The sequence below is a fragment of the Ailuropoda melanoleuca genome, chromosome 6 (genome assembly GCF_002007445.2).
Source record: "Ailuropoda melanoleuca isolate Jingjing chromosome 6, ASM200744v2, whole genome shotgun sequence".
Taxonomy (NCBI): domain Eukaryota; kingdom Metazoa; phylum Chordata; class Mammalia; order Carnivora; family Ursidae; genus Ailuropoda; species Ailuropoda melanoleuca.
Genome location: NC_048223.1, coordinates 46,136,702 through 46,151,905, shown reverse-complemented (window position 1 = coordinate 46,151,905; position 15,204 = coordinate 46,136,702). Strand labels below are relative to the sequence as shown.

The 15,204-nt window shown below is 39.2% G+C and overlaps 1 long non-coding RNA gene across 1 annotated transcript in view; it reads right to left on the bottom strand.

The window, feature by feature from the left end:
- Positions 1-15,204, bottom strand: part of LOC109490428 — a 22,520-nt gene that overhangs the window by 2,988 nt on the left and 4,328 nt on the right. The window contains exon 2 of the long non-coding RNA XR_002143765.1: positions 5,175-5,279. This is a non-coding gene — a long non-coding RNA (uncharacterized LOC109490428). The remainder of the gene's footprint in view (positions 1-5,174; positions 5,280-15,204) is intronic.

Below are 15,204 nucleotides of genomic sequence, written 5' to 3'. Positions count from 1 at the left end.
AAATAAATAAAATCTTCAAAAAAAAAAAAAAAACCCAAAAACCCTCAATCAAGTGTGATATGCTGTAGGCAAGGGAAAAGAAGGTTTCCAAAAAGAGAGAGATACTGAGCAGTCAAGTAAGAAAGGATGAAAATTATTGACTGGAGTTAGCAACAAGATGATTGTTAGTACTCGCTGTGAGAGATGTTTGATGAAGTCGTAAGAACATAGAAACCAGATTATATAGAGTTTAGATTACATAGAAGCATTAAAGCCAAGAAACAGAAGTATGTTATAGAGGAAGTTCTTAGAAGGATTTTGGCAGAATACATTAGAATGCAGTCATGCCAACTCTCATNAAGACAATGTATCATGCTTTGAGGACTGATTTCCAACTGCACGGGAACTTCTGTTTGGTATGTCCTGCTCTCCCAGCATTGTTTTAGGATTTGAAGTTGCATTTCCAGACCTTCTGAGCCCTGTGGCAAGTTTCTCTAAGTGGGTCNAATCAGTAGTTTTTCACTGAAGTTTTAATAAGCTCCATTGTAATTTGCATTATGCACATACTTCTAATGAGAAATGATTTCCCTCTGCTTTCAGTAAAGAATCTTCCTGCCTGACTCCTAAGAGTCCTTCCCGCTTGATGAATCTAGTTTTTAACACTCTGTAAATATTCTACATATATACAGTGGAGAAAATTAATGATACTTTCTTTTTTCTTTAAATGACACTTTCTAAAAGTGTCTAAAAACATTTGATTAGACTAACGAGGATTGATTTTGTTAATCTGTTTGTTTGAGGGTTTGGGTCCCTTTTATCTATTTATTACAAATTTCCATGGAAATATTGACTTTCAAATCTTTTTTTTCCAAATATATTAAATGACCTCATCCTACATCTAAATTTAATATTGTTAGGGTAAACTAACTAAATTTTAAAATTTAGTTTCTAAATCACGTTAGCCACATTTCAATGAGCAATAGCAATGTAAAACTAACGGCTACCATACCGGACAATGACAATTTTAGAATATTTCCATGGTGGGGGCGTCTAGGCAGCCTGGGAGCCCCGCATCCAGCTCCACNTATTCTCCATGCAAGACTTCAGAACTTAAATAATTTAGCCTGCTGAATTTTTTTAAGAGTTATTTTTGGTAATAGTAACTTTTTAGGGTGTTTTTCAATAGCTAGGATTATGAAATATAAAAATTTTATCTAAAATGTCAATAAATAATTATTCTTTTGGTGCAGGTGTTTTAATGCATTAAGGCGAATTGTATATCTGATTGGAACATCTACGCAACAAGCTAATCATATGGCAGACAACACAAATAGTTAATCAAAAGGTGTTCATAGTGACTCAAACTCTTGATGAGGAAATCTTTTGCATTTATCAACCAATAAATATATCCTCTAATGTGTGTGTGTGTGTGTGTGTGTGTGTGTGTGTGTGTTTTCAGTTTTGCTCTGGGAATAAGGAATTCCCATTGGTTTACTTACCTTTTAAAGTAGCTTTATGGAAATATGAATTCTAATTTTAATTATAAATGTAAAATTCAATGATGTTATTATATTCAGAGTTGTACAATCAGTTTTAAGACATTTCTGTCACCCCTAAGAGATCTGTTTTGCCTCTTTGCAGTGAATTCCTGCTACCACCCACAGTCCCAGATCAGCAGAGATGTATTTTTTTGTCTCTATAGAGACTAGCCTTTTTTGGACAGTCCAGAAACATACAATATGTAGGGGTTTTTTTTTGTCTCTGGCCTCTCTGTCTTAGCACAGTGTTTTGAGGATGATCCATATTGTAGCGCGCGTCAGTAATTTGTAACTTCTTATTGATGAATATATTCCCATGTGTGGATATGCCACGTATAGTTTATCTATTCACCAGTTGAGGAAATTGGATTGTTTCTAGTTATTGACATTTACGAATAATCCTGCCCTGAACATTCCCTGAAAAGAATGTATGTGAACATATGTGAATATCACTCTTGAGTAGATAGCTAGTATGAAAGTGTATTCAGTAGCTTTGTTTATAACCCCTCCAGTGGATGTGAAGTGGTATCTTGATGTTTTGATGTGCATTTTCCTCTGAAGACTAATTATGATGACCATCTTTTCATGTGGTTATTATCCATTTGCATACCTTCTTGGGTGAAATATCCAAATATTCTGCTCATTTAAAAAATGGTTATTTGTTTTCTTAATATTACAATTTAAGTTATATCCATCCTACATAGAAGTTTCTTCTATCAGGTATATGATTTGAAAATATTTTTTCCCAGCCTGTGGCTTGTCTTTCATTTTCTTAAATGTGTCTTTAAACTATTAAGAATACTTGCCTAGCGGAATTATATAATGTTTTTTGTTTTTAAATATTTACACTTACGATTCATTTTGAGTTGATTTTTGTGAACATTGTGTGATAAGNTGAATGAGTGGCAAGTAAAAAAATAATACTAAAGCGTATGCTTCTGGAAATAGAAAAGATTTGAAGCTTTTTTGTATAGCGCATGTGAAATGGTTTTGAAAATAGTACTTAAACCAGCATTCAAACGGAACATCGACTGTTGTATCGGGATGCGTGAAGTAATTATGGGGAAGATTCATCTGAAATTCATAGAGCATTAAGCAAATATAAGTAATGTGATAAGACGTATCTTCGCAATTGTCCACAGAAAAACGCCTCCAGTTGTTTATAAAACGTTATAGACAATGTATCATGCTTTGAGGACTGATTTCCAACTGCACGGGAACTTCTGTTTGGTATGTCCTGCTCTCCCAGCATTGTTTTAGGATTTGAAGTTGCATTTCCAGACCTTCTGAGCCCTGTGGCAAGTTTCTCTAAGTGGGTCAAGGGAAATCATATATCGTAACTGTCTATCTATCTATCTATCTATCTATCTATCTATCTATCTCTTCACACATGTCTTTATATGTGTATTTGTGTATCTTATATCATAAATATCAACTGAAAAGTTGTATTTTAAAATCCTTTAAATTTTCTCCTAGAACTTTAACACTAGCATTTTTTCTCTATAGAATCACTGATTTTTTGCTTTCCATGTCATAATCATGCACAGATTACTAACATGTAATTCCATTGTTATTTTTATTAATTCAGAGGCTAAAGCAATAGTGATTTGTGCCAGGACATTTTCAAAAAATGCTTAAAAATGTATTAAATTTTATTCATTATAGAGATATAACTGTCAAAAGTATTTCTTCTTTTCTACAATCCTAAACATAGGACTATTTCTATGTTTATATCATTTTAGACCATTGGCTGATGGATTTTTTTTCTATATCTCAAATATTCTCCATGCAAGACTTCAGAACTTAAATAATTTAGCCTGCTGAATTTTTTTAAGAGTTATTTTTGGTAATAGTAACTTTTTAGGGTGTTTTTCAATAGCTAGGATTATGAAATATAAAAATTTTATCTAAAATGTCAATAAATAATTATTCTTTTGGTGCAGGTGTTTTAATGCATTAAGGCGAATTGTATATCTGATTGGAACATCTACGCAACAAGCTAATCATATGGCAGACAACACAAATAGTTAATCAAAAGGTGTTCATAGTGACTCAAACTCTTGATGAGGAAATCTTTTGCATTTATCAACCAATAAATATATCCTCTAATGTGTGTGTGTGTGTGTGTGTGTGTGTGTGTGTGTGTTTTCAGTTTTGCTCTGGGAATAAGGAATTCCCATTGGTTTACTTACCTTTTAAAGTAGCTTTATGGAAATATGAATTCTAATTTTAATTATAAATGTAAAATTCAATGATGTTATTATATTCAGAGTTGTACAATCAGTTTTAAGACATTTCTGTCACCCCTAAGAGATCTGTTTTGCCTCTTTGCAGTGAATTCCTGCTACCACCCACAGTCCCAGATCAGCAGAGATGTATTTTTTTGTCTCTATAGAGACTAGCCTTTTTTGGACAGTCCAGAAACATACAATATGTAGGGGTTTTTTTTTGTCTCTGGCCTCTCTGTCTTAGCACAGTGTTTTGAGGATGATCCATATTGTAGCGCGCGTCAGTAATTTGTAACTTCTTATTGATGAATATATTCCCATGTGTGGATATGCCACGTATAGTTTATCTATTCACCAGTTGAGGAAATTGGATTGTTTCTAGTTATTGACATTTACGAATAATCCTGCCCTGAACATTCCCTGAAAAGAATGTATGTGAACATATGTGAATATCACTCTTGAGTAGATAGCTAGTATGAAAGTGTATTCAGTAGCTTTGTTTATAACCCCTCCAGTGGATGTGAAGTGGTATCTTGATGTTTTGATGTGCATTTTCCTCTGAAGACTAATTATGATGACCATCTTTTCATGTGGTTATTATCCATTTGCATACCTTCTTGGGTGAAATATCCAAATATTCTGCTCATTTAAAAAATGATTATTTGTTTTCTTAATATTACAATTCAAGTTATATCCATCCTACATAGAAGTTTCTTCTATCAGGTATATGATTTGAAAATATTTTTTCCCAGCCTGTGGCTTGTCTTTCATTTTCTTAAATGTGTCTTTAAACTATTAAGAATACTTGCCTAGCGGAATTATATAATGTTTTTTGTTTTTAAATATTTACACTTACGATTCATTTTGAGTTGATTTTTGTGAACATTGTGTGATAAGAGTCTAAATTTATCTTCCTGGATATGGGCATACGTCATAATTGTTACACTACTACTTGTCCAAAAAAAAAAGCAAAAAACCCTATTCTTTCTTCATATAATTGTCTTGGCCTCTTTTGTTAAAAACCAATTGGCCATAATGTGTTGTGTTTCCTGAACTCTCAATTCTGTTTCATTGATCAACTTTCTTATTCTTATAGCAGCACCACATTGTTTGCTGATTGCACCCTTTCTAGTACATTTAGAAATTGGGAAGTGTGTCTTCCAGCTTCTTCTTCATTTACAGAAACGACTTGGTTATTCTGGGTCTCTTGCATTCCAATATACCTTTTAGAAATGGCTTGTCTATTTCTGCTGAAAGGCCTGGTGGGATTTTTTATGGATTGCATTGAATTAGGTTAGAAGGTATGTGGTACGGTTTCTATTTGCCTCTGTGGGTTTTTTTTATTTTTAATTTACCTTTATTTTTACCACCTTATGGCATTTCAAAGCTTGGCTGCCAGTAATTTTTAGAGAAGACATAGTACTCTTACCACATGAGACACTGGACCAACCATTACCAGTTGTCCCCGGAATATTCAGGAGCTTGACAAGACCAAATTCGAGGCCAGGAAACTCTTCTTTCTCCAGATAGATATCTTAAACAGAGGGGTGGACCACTTAGACTTTTGGAAAGAATTTTATATTCAAATCAAAGAACTTGACACAATATATGCCTTATATAAATGAAGTTAGGCATGGAGATTAAATGCTTCATTAACAGGACACAGTAATACATTGACAAAGCAAGATAATTTGCTCTGACACATTAGGTAGCTTTTCCCTCATAAAAATGTAAGAAAATCTACCCTCTCCGAAAATTTAAGGAGCCAATCATCTTAGTGTTTTGAAAAGAGCAATAGCAAATTCTCAACAGAGGTGCCTATTTTGAGATTTAGAAAAGAAAATGGACCAAACCTGGCATCTATGGAAACGTTGTGCCAGATGGATGAAATTCACATTTATTAATCCAAAAGCGCCATACTAGGAGCGTAGGATAAGAAATGCAAAAATAATGAACATGTTCTCATTTAATTGCCACACAGACGCTCTTTGAACTAACTTTAATTATTTCCAGACTAATAGAAAGGAAACAGAAGCTCAGGAAAGGATAACTAGCCAAAGCAACTTAGCCAAGGCCACAGAGATAGTAAGTTACAAAGCTAAGTCTGAAATAAATCTGTGGGACACCAAAACCACTCTTTCTCTTACCCGCACTGAGTGGAGTTCCACCTGAGAGGTTTTGGGCAATGAAACTTCACGGAAGGCCTGTTTTCCCTCCTGGCATCAGCATCTTCCTCACTCCCTGGTTCCCAGTCAATGTGTTTCAAGTTGATTTGCAGTTGCTTTGCTATTTTGTTCCTGTCCCGTTCTACCTACGTGCAATAGTAGAGCTTTACCCCCCAAAACTCGAATGCCTTATATGTATGGTTTCTGAACATTTAAAAACTTCATTGATTGATAGTTTCAGACAATAAGACAGTCAAGAGGGGGCATAGGTTAGTACATACAGACTTCTAATTACCCTTCATTAGAGCCCTCCAGTGACCAGCTTGTTCAACATTTTATATCTTCAACTCTCTATTCTATAAATGTTTTGTAGCAAAGGTGGGTAGGATAAGAAACGCATTTCAGATGACTCAAGCTTCCTGACCGTGCCTGAGAGGCATACTTCGTCAGAGGAAATTAGGTGTTCCCTGATGGTGCTGAAAACCAGGTTTCTAAGAGCACAATTCATACCAAAATGCATAGCCTTTTACGTTGTAGTAAAAGGCTCCAGTTCAATCTTAGTTTAACTGTCTAGGTTGATTTTCTCATTTATTAAACAGGGATAGAAATGAACAGTTTTCTTGTGAGGAACCAGTTTCTGGAAACTATCTTGTTGTATGCTTGGCACATAGAGGATAATATTAACATCTGAGTGCCCATTTCCGTGCACCTCCTTTGAGAGTCATATTTAAACAAAGCTAGAGCAAGAACAACTTCAGGAATTATGTAGTCTGTGGTATAAGTGCTCACTAAGTGCATAAGTGTATGCAACGTGGATCAGACTTGTTTTCCAATAAACTATGTGTCTTCCACCTGCATTAACGTTTAGCATGATTTATAATCGTTACCTTTCATGGTTTCCTATGGTTCATTTGTCAATGTCAACTTGGTCAAGTGACTTAGAACTCTACTTCTGGGTTTCACTAAAGCAACAATCAAGAGATACCCTTCCTGGGGTGCCTGGGTGGCTCAGTCGGTTAAGCATCTGCCTTTGGCTCAGGTCATGATCTCAGGGTCTTGGGATTGAGCCCCACAGCGGGCTTCCCACTCAGTGGGGAGTCTGCTTCTCCCTTTCCCTCTACCACTCCTCTCTCTCAAATAAATAAACAAAATCTTTAAAAAAAAAAAAAAAAAAAAGGAAAGAAAGAAAGAAAGACCCTTCCTGAGGCTTAACTTTTAGTCGTAAAGCTATTACTACTTTCTCAGGTACTATGACTCTGAGTGATAGTCTGATGTTAGCTATAGCTGTGCTTTGTTGGAATTTTCAGATCAACACACCACTTGTCATTTGAGGGCGAATCTCCATTTTTAGCATCTAAATTGTGGATCATAAGGCAATTCTTACCTTGATTTGCTAGTTCCAGATGGATAGATTCTGACTTAGACTCTGTTCAGTTCCCTATTTCAGTCTGTCAGGAATCTAACAATGCTCAGCATCCATGCAATTTGGACACGGACCATCAGAACTAAATTGCAAGACCCCCTTGAGAAAGGATGTCTCACTAGAAGCAAAAGCCCATGAAAGCCTTTTGAATCTCTTCTAATCACCATCTCACCCTCCAGCTTCTTCGTCTTTGTTTTCTGACAGTAATGAATCAAAACACGGTGATGAAAGCCTGAAAGCTAAAGGGATTATTTTTAATTCTGAAACTCATTTTTATGGATCTGTTGCGCTTATAATCATGTTTAGATTGTTCCTGTTGCTTTCCCTCTAATTTTCAAGGGAGATAATTTCACTTTCTATCAATCTTTCCCTTTCAGTTCAAGAATTATCTGTTTCCCTTCATAGACAAAGCTGAGTGCTAAGTTGATTTGGTTCTTATCACTAAACAGACATCAAACTCATCCAGGGACGGCTGTGTCCCCTAGGTACACAAAGTGAGTGGCTTGGAGAAGCAAGGGGGGAACAGACACAATTCAGGGATTTCCCCCCATTTCATTCATATCCGTCTACTCTACAATATTGCTATGTTGCTGTAGAAATTACTAATCCCTTTGAAATTATTTTTGTGTTTATACATGACAATGGGAGAAAAAGTCATAAATCTTCAGGTAACTTTACATTTCCATTAAATAAAGTCCATTAAAGACTAAAATAAAACTCAAGCCACTGCTGGCAGCTTCCCCTTTATATCTCACAGATACACTATGTCCAAAAAACATGATCTGGACAGTTATTTTAGTTTCCAGGTAGGTAAAAATTGCGTAAAGTCGTGGTGATTGCAATGCATCCTTCCACTATTTCAGGGTCCCAATGTACTGTGCCATTTTAAATTTAGCAGTTTACTGGTATTTTTATCAGTTATTTTGGCAGTTTTTTTTTTTGGTTTTTTTTAAAAGATTTTATTATTTATTCGACAGAGATAGAGACAGCCAGCGAGAGAGGGAACACAAGCAGGGGGAGTGGGAGAGGAAGAAGCAGGCTCGTAGCAGAGGAGCCTGACGTGGGGCTCGATCCCATAACGCCGGGATCACGCCCTGAGCTGAAGGCAGACGCTTAACCGCTGTGCCACCCAGGCGCCCCTATTTTGGCAGTTTTAAATACATGGATATCAATATTTTTTTAAGATTTTATCCACCCACTTTTCAGAGAGAGAGCACAAGCAGGGAGAGCAGCAGGCAGAGAGAGAAGCAGGCTCCCCGCTGAGCAGGGAGCCCGACATGGGACTCTATCCCAAGACCCTGGGATCATGACCTGAGCTGAAGGCAGATGCTTAACAGACTGAGCCACCCAGGTGTCCCTTAGCTGTTAATTTTAAAGCTGTGGTTATAACTTATATTTTTATGTACTTAGCATTTCACATTATTTCTGGAACATTTTAGGTGCTTGGCAAAAAACTGTGACTAAATAAATTAACAAATGAGTGGTTGCCAAAATAAATTGGAGGGAGGGAGGGAGGAAGAATGCCATTATCAGCGGACTATTCTTTTTTTTTTTTAACTTTTTTTTTTTAAAGATTTTATTTATTTATTTGATAGAGACAGAGACAGAGCGAGAGAGGGAACACAAGCAGGGGGAGTGAGAGAGGAAGAAGCAGGCTCATTGCAGAAGAGCGTGACGTGGGGCTCGATCCTGTAACGCCGGGATCACGCACGCCCTGAGCCGAAGGCAGCCGCTTAACCGCTGTGCCGCCCAGGCGCCCCCTATCAGTGGACTATTCTAATGACAACATGATACATTGGAAACAATACCAGCTTCACTTGTGTTAATAACCAATGTAGGATCATTGACTATCAATTTATATTATTAAACTTAAGGTGTTTTTTTTGTTTTTCTTCCTTTTTTTTTAATAAAATGAAAGGCTTTGCTTAAAATTTGTGATTCCTTCCAGCCCTGTGTCCTGTGGCTCTCAAACAGGGCTTCTGAAAGTCACAACGGATACTCTACTTAAAAGTGGTCTGCTACTAAGCTCACCCTTGTCATCTCGGGGGCAGCACACAGACCCATTGACACAGCTGTGCTGAGGTGGGAAACAGCAGCAAGGCCGCTGTACTGGTGTAAAACGACAGAGATTCTGCACATTTTCCCAACCGATGGCATATGTGGGGCATGAGTCAAGGAGGCTGAGCTGCCAAGAATGAAAGGTTCGGGAGAGCTTTCACCTGTGAGCAGCTGGTCACATATTTTTGGTTTTGCAAATATGTTTACATACCGAGACAAAAACCACCCACTGGCTATTGCCTTGGAACGTCAAGGACAAACGTGTCACAGCTAATGCCCGTCCAACTGTTAATGCAGTCTGTGCCTTTGTGGGAGCTCCCATGCCCAGCCTCTTGGATATTTCATTTAACCGATAACTATGACTTGTTGATACACCATTAGCACCTAACTTTTTATGTAAGAAGTCACTGGAAATGCGTTGAGCTGCCTATGTTTACTCTCCTGGCCCCAGTTCACTAATGGCCTGATACAAAGAGTGTTATACAAATCGTGGAAGTGAGAATAAAATTGTCAACAGAGGAGAAATATATAAACACATCATTAAAATACTATTATGCTAATATCATTAACGTGTTTTATACACACACATGCCTGCACACATTTAGCTACAGTTGTAGATTTGTGCATCACTTTAACAGTTGTGCGGCTTGTTTCACAGTATATAGGGAACTGTGGTTGCTCTTTTCTGATGCAAATACAAAGACTGTTCAGAGTTCCTACTGTGATCGTCTTTTACGGTCGCTTTTCCCAAGATGCAAATATGATCATATACGTATATTACTTTGAAGTCTGTCGGTGCATATTTATTGATCACCGAATACATGCAACACATGGCCTGTGATGTGGGAAGTACTGTTCTGGGTGTGAATGAAGCAAACGCACAACTACAGTCCATCAGGTGACTGCTTGGGAGACCACACTCTAAATATTTCACGTTCCCTACATGCGGTGGAGCCTGATTAAAACTTCCTACAAAATTCTTTTTATCCTCTCTGCATTGTCCGCCTGCACACCTCCCCACTCCAGAGCACAAGAGGCTTTCTGTTGCTGTGACCCTTCTCAAGAGCTTTTCCTTCTGACTGAGATGTGGTCTCATCTTCTAAAGCTGCACGTGATGAGGAATCTTCCACACGTGGCTCCTGCGCAGCTTCTAGGGGCCTTAACGGCCCATGGACATTAGCTGGGTGCCCCTCCCATGCTCCCGGGCCTCTGCAGTTGTTATCACGCTGCTGTGAACGATGCTGTTTTGTCTGACTGTCCAAAGTGCACGTGAATTTTGAGCATCCTTTTTTTCAATTCCTCTTTTTTATTGTGGGAAAAAAATATGCCATGAAATCTAGCTTTAGATCCTTTCTATGCGATATCTCTCAATGGATCTCTCAGAAGCACAAACTGGAAGGCTGGTGGGGCTGGAGGAAGGGAAAATCAGGGGTCACTGGGCCCCGGGTGTACATTTTCAGGGAAGGGAGACAAGAAGTCCCAGAGAGCAAAAATATGCATATGGTTGATGTCGTACTGCACCATTTCCTTTGGGGGTGCCCTGGAGATTCGTTTGGTTCCTCTGATTGGGATGTGTTCTGTTTCTCCATGTGCCCCATAACTTCGTGTTGGAAAGCAGCCCCTCTCTCAGTCTTATGCAATAGCTTCATGCAGGGAAAGACCTTCTCCAGTCAGCCCAGCTAGAGATTTTGGGAGGCCTTGCAAACCTTTTTTGAGAATGCATTGTCTTTGGGCTTGTGCATGTAATTTCCCAGTTAGAGAGTTTACTGTGTTTTTCAGACTCTGTCTCAACCACTGAGCTCTCCGCATCCCCCAGGTATCCGAGGCATACCTGTGTGTCACAGTCTACACCAGATGACACAGAATCCAGCCCCTTCGGCAGCACAGCAGACACGGGGACACTGGGCTGGGCTCAGGCTTCTGGTCCTCTCCTGGGGGGACACGAGGTCTTCTCTCCTCGGGCGACACTAGCCGGTGCTTATTCCCAACACAGACCCGCGGTGGAACTTTCTGTCTGTGCGACGATCACTTGTCCAGTGCTGCCACGGCCTCTGACACGCGTTCTCTGTGGCCGGGCCCCCAAGGCCCCAGGTCCCTGTCTGGTGATCTGAGCCAGGCTGGACAGAGAGCAGTCTCTCCCTGTCCCCAAATCTAGAACATGGGATGTTCGTTCTGCTCTTCTCTCTCCTTCGCAATGGAAGCACCGTGAGGGGGGCCTTTCCTGGCCACTGCGTGCTGTGCCCCCCCTGGGGGAGCCGTTGACACTCAGCATTGCCCTCTGCTCCCATGCGGCTCTTCCCGGATCCAGCTGGCCTGGCTGCCTGGTCTTCCCAACGGACTTCCGCAGCTTCACTGAAGCTTTTGACTGTATATGCTGTGAAGCTGATGTTTCTGTAGAGTCCCAGATCTCCTCCTGTTGCTGATGTCACAGCTCTGGATTCTGGGCGTCTTGAGCAACATCGTCTTAGGACGCTGCATGCTGCCGGGCAGCCGTCGGCAGCCAACAAATACCTGTACAGTCTGAGTGAAGTAGTCCCAGTTCAGCCTTCCAATATCAAACTTGTTTCTAAAGGATCTAAACATACACACATACGTTTGTAAGGAAGACGTGGTACCTTGGCAGGTTTGTCCACGTCTCTTCAGGGGCCCTCAGGGCACAGTCCCAGCACAGATTCAATGTGTAAACTCCAACACCTAGAACAGTACTTTCCAGTCCAAATTTCTGCAGTGGTGGAAATGTTTATTTCTGCTGTCTAGAAAACTCCCAGAAGCCACGTGTAGGTTTTCAGTATGTGAAATGTGGCTAATGTCACTAATGGAATTTTAACTTTTATTGAAATTTGATTATTTTATTTTATTTAAAAAAAATTTTTTTTTGAGAGAGAGAGAGAGAAACAGAAGCACGAACGGAGGCGGGGGGGATAGCAGAGGGAGAGGGAGATGCAGATTCCCCACCAAGCAGGGAGCTGGATGCAGGACTCCATCCCAGGACCCTGAGATCATGACCTGAGTCTAAACCAAGAGTCCGACACTGAACCAACTGGGCCACCTGAGCGCTCCCTGCTGCTGCTGTTGAATGAGCTGGATCTGTACAGACTGAAATGTCTTCAAGTGTAAGAGGCAGGAAACTGTTTCTATGACCTTGAAAGAACTTTAGACTCTACCAACTAATAATGTTATTAGTCTTAATTTATCGTCCATTCTGATCGTGTTTCCTCTTTAAAATCTCGGAGTGGGACCTCGTGAGGGCATAGGAACCACATTCTGAAACTAGCCCTAAAACTAGCCGCGTTGTTACAGAAATTGTCGCAGAGAGTAGAAATTGTCTGTGGAAAAGATTGTCCTTTAGGTAAGCAACACCAAATAAAGTTTTTAGTGTCTCTGATTTTCACTTTTGTGCAAAAGCAATTGTATTTTTATGATAAAGACTATTCCCATCATATCAATGCAAAGCTCATGGAAAACCAGTGATTGGCCCTTCACTTAGCGTGTAATCATTGGTCACCTGTACAGAATGAAGCTATTAGCACAAGGAATACGGATAATGAGCAGACTCTGGCCCTCTGAAAACCGTGAGCACCAATGCAGGACATCACTCTCCTACCTCTTCTCTCCTACCTCCACTGTGCTGTTTCCTAAACAACAGAGACAGTGAATTCTAACCTCACCTCTGCCTTGCGTTCAAGCTTCCACCCGACATGCAATTTATGCCAGTGCTTACCTCCCTCGCAGACATACAGTGAAGATCGATGAGGTGCATGTTTAAAGTTATCTTACATTTTTATTTCCCCACACGTTGGGGACTTGCCTCTAGAGATGCTGTAGCTACAAGCTTCATCCACTAGAAATAATACTGAATGTGGGAAGAGGAAAGATTCTCTGCATTTGGGAAATTCCTTACTAATTAATAGTTGACCATGCCCCTTAGATATGGTGAGAATTTACCACTTCGAAAATGATGTGATTAACACAAATTTGTAAGTGTTCATTCAGCACATAAATATTCCCCAACGCTCCCAAGTAGGGTTAACACATCTGAATAAACCACAAAGTGGAAAAGATAACACCAAGGAAGCAATACAATGAAAACGAAATAAAAACCTAAGATCAGGGGCGCCTGGGTGGCGCAGTCAGTCGTTAGGCGTCTGCCTTCGGCTCAGGGCGTGATTCCAACGTTCTGGGAATCAAGCCCCACATCGGGCTCCTCTGCTGGGAGCCTGCTTCTTCCTCTCCCACTCCCCCTGCTTGTGTTCCCTCTCTCGCTGCCTGTCTCTCTGTCAAATAAATAAATAAAATATTAAAAAAAAAACAAACTAAAGATCAACACATAACCGCAGGTATTCTAGATCTCAAGGATGACTCAGCTGAGTTCCCATATCTCAGTCATTTGGCTCTTACCTCTAAAATGGGGATGATTCTTTATTAGGCTAAAAGCAAAGGATTGTGAATCTCTGTGGGCTTCAGGCTTACGGTTGCTTGTGTTCAGGAGTTCAACCTGTTTATTTTGTTGATTTCTCCCATAATCAAAACCAAACCAAACGGTTTACAATCATAAATCCTTTTACCCATTTCCTCTCCTCCCTAGCTCTGGTTCCCCTGAAGAAGCCAGGCGAATTTGTGTGTAGCAGCAGATTTTAGTAACCGATTATAGCAAAAGGGAGTATATACTTATCATATGGCTATACATGCATTCACCCCTTAATATCTACCAACATATTTATTTTTTACTTTTTCTTTTTTAAAAGATTTTGTTTTAAGTAATCTCCACACACACCGTGGGGTTCGAACTCACAACCCTGAGATCAAGAGTTGCATACTCCACTGACTGAGACAGATAGGTGCCCCTATTTACTTTTTTTCTGACTTTATTGATTCCTTGATCCCCAAAACTCAGTCCTCGTATTTTACTCTTCAGAGAATGTATATTCTCCACTCTGCTAAGCCCAGGACTTGTATTTGCTCATTCAAAGTCTCACTGATGCCTCAACTAAAAGCAAGACTTATATACACGTCTATACTTGTTTTATTTCTTTCAGAAGTTAGAGGGACTATCAAGTACTTTGAACTTTGGGTCCGCCATTTCCCCCTTCCATCCATTTGTGTAAGTGGGGCAGATGGGTTAATAAACTCATTTCACATAGATAGGAATTTTAGCTGTCTTCTCTTTAAATGAGTCTGAAAAGATGTATGTGCAGGGAGTACAGCGATTCTCCCCGGCTTGGGTGGTTATGACCAACCTTTATGTATATTTAAGTTATTTGTATCTGATGGGTTTGTTTTTGTCTTTAGTGATCATTAATTGCTTTGTGAACAGATAAATACTGGAAACAAAGGGTAAAAACAAAGATTACCTAGAAATTTTCAACATTTTTATTCACGGGGCTTATTTGTTTTCTGAATCTTTCTTTTCTTTTTTCCTTTATATTTTATGGCTGAGTTTAACTGTTTCCCAAATTTTTTAAAATAGAAGTTTATTTTTAATTATCGATCAAATTTCAGGTCTTTGCATACTGAGCAGACCATTTTGTAACCCATCATAATTTATTCATCAATATTGTTTATCTTTATTTTATTACTTGTTGCTTATTATTTAGCAATTTCACAGGTCTTTATTACTGTACATTGAGATTCTCTCGAAACTTGTACCATTCTGAATAAAGCATAGAATAAGTAGGCTCTAGAATATGAATTGATGATAAAACTAAGGGGGGAAAAAGAAGAATAAACTTCCTGGAAAAAAGCTCAAAGGCGATATCTACTAGTGAACACACTGTTGCTTTTGGCTGTTTTCAGGCGTCAAGGTCACATGAGGA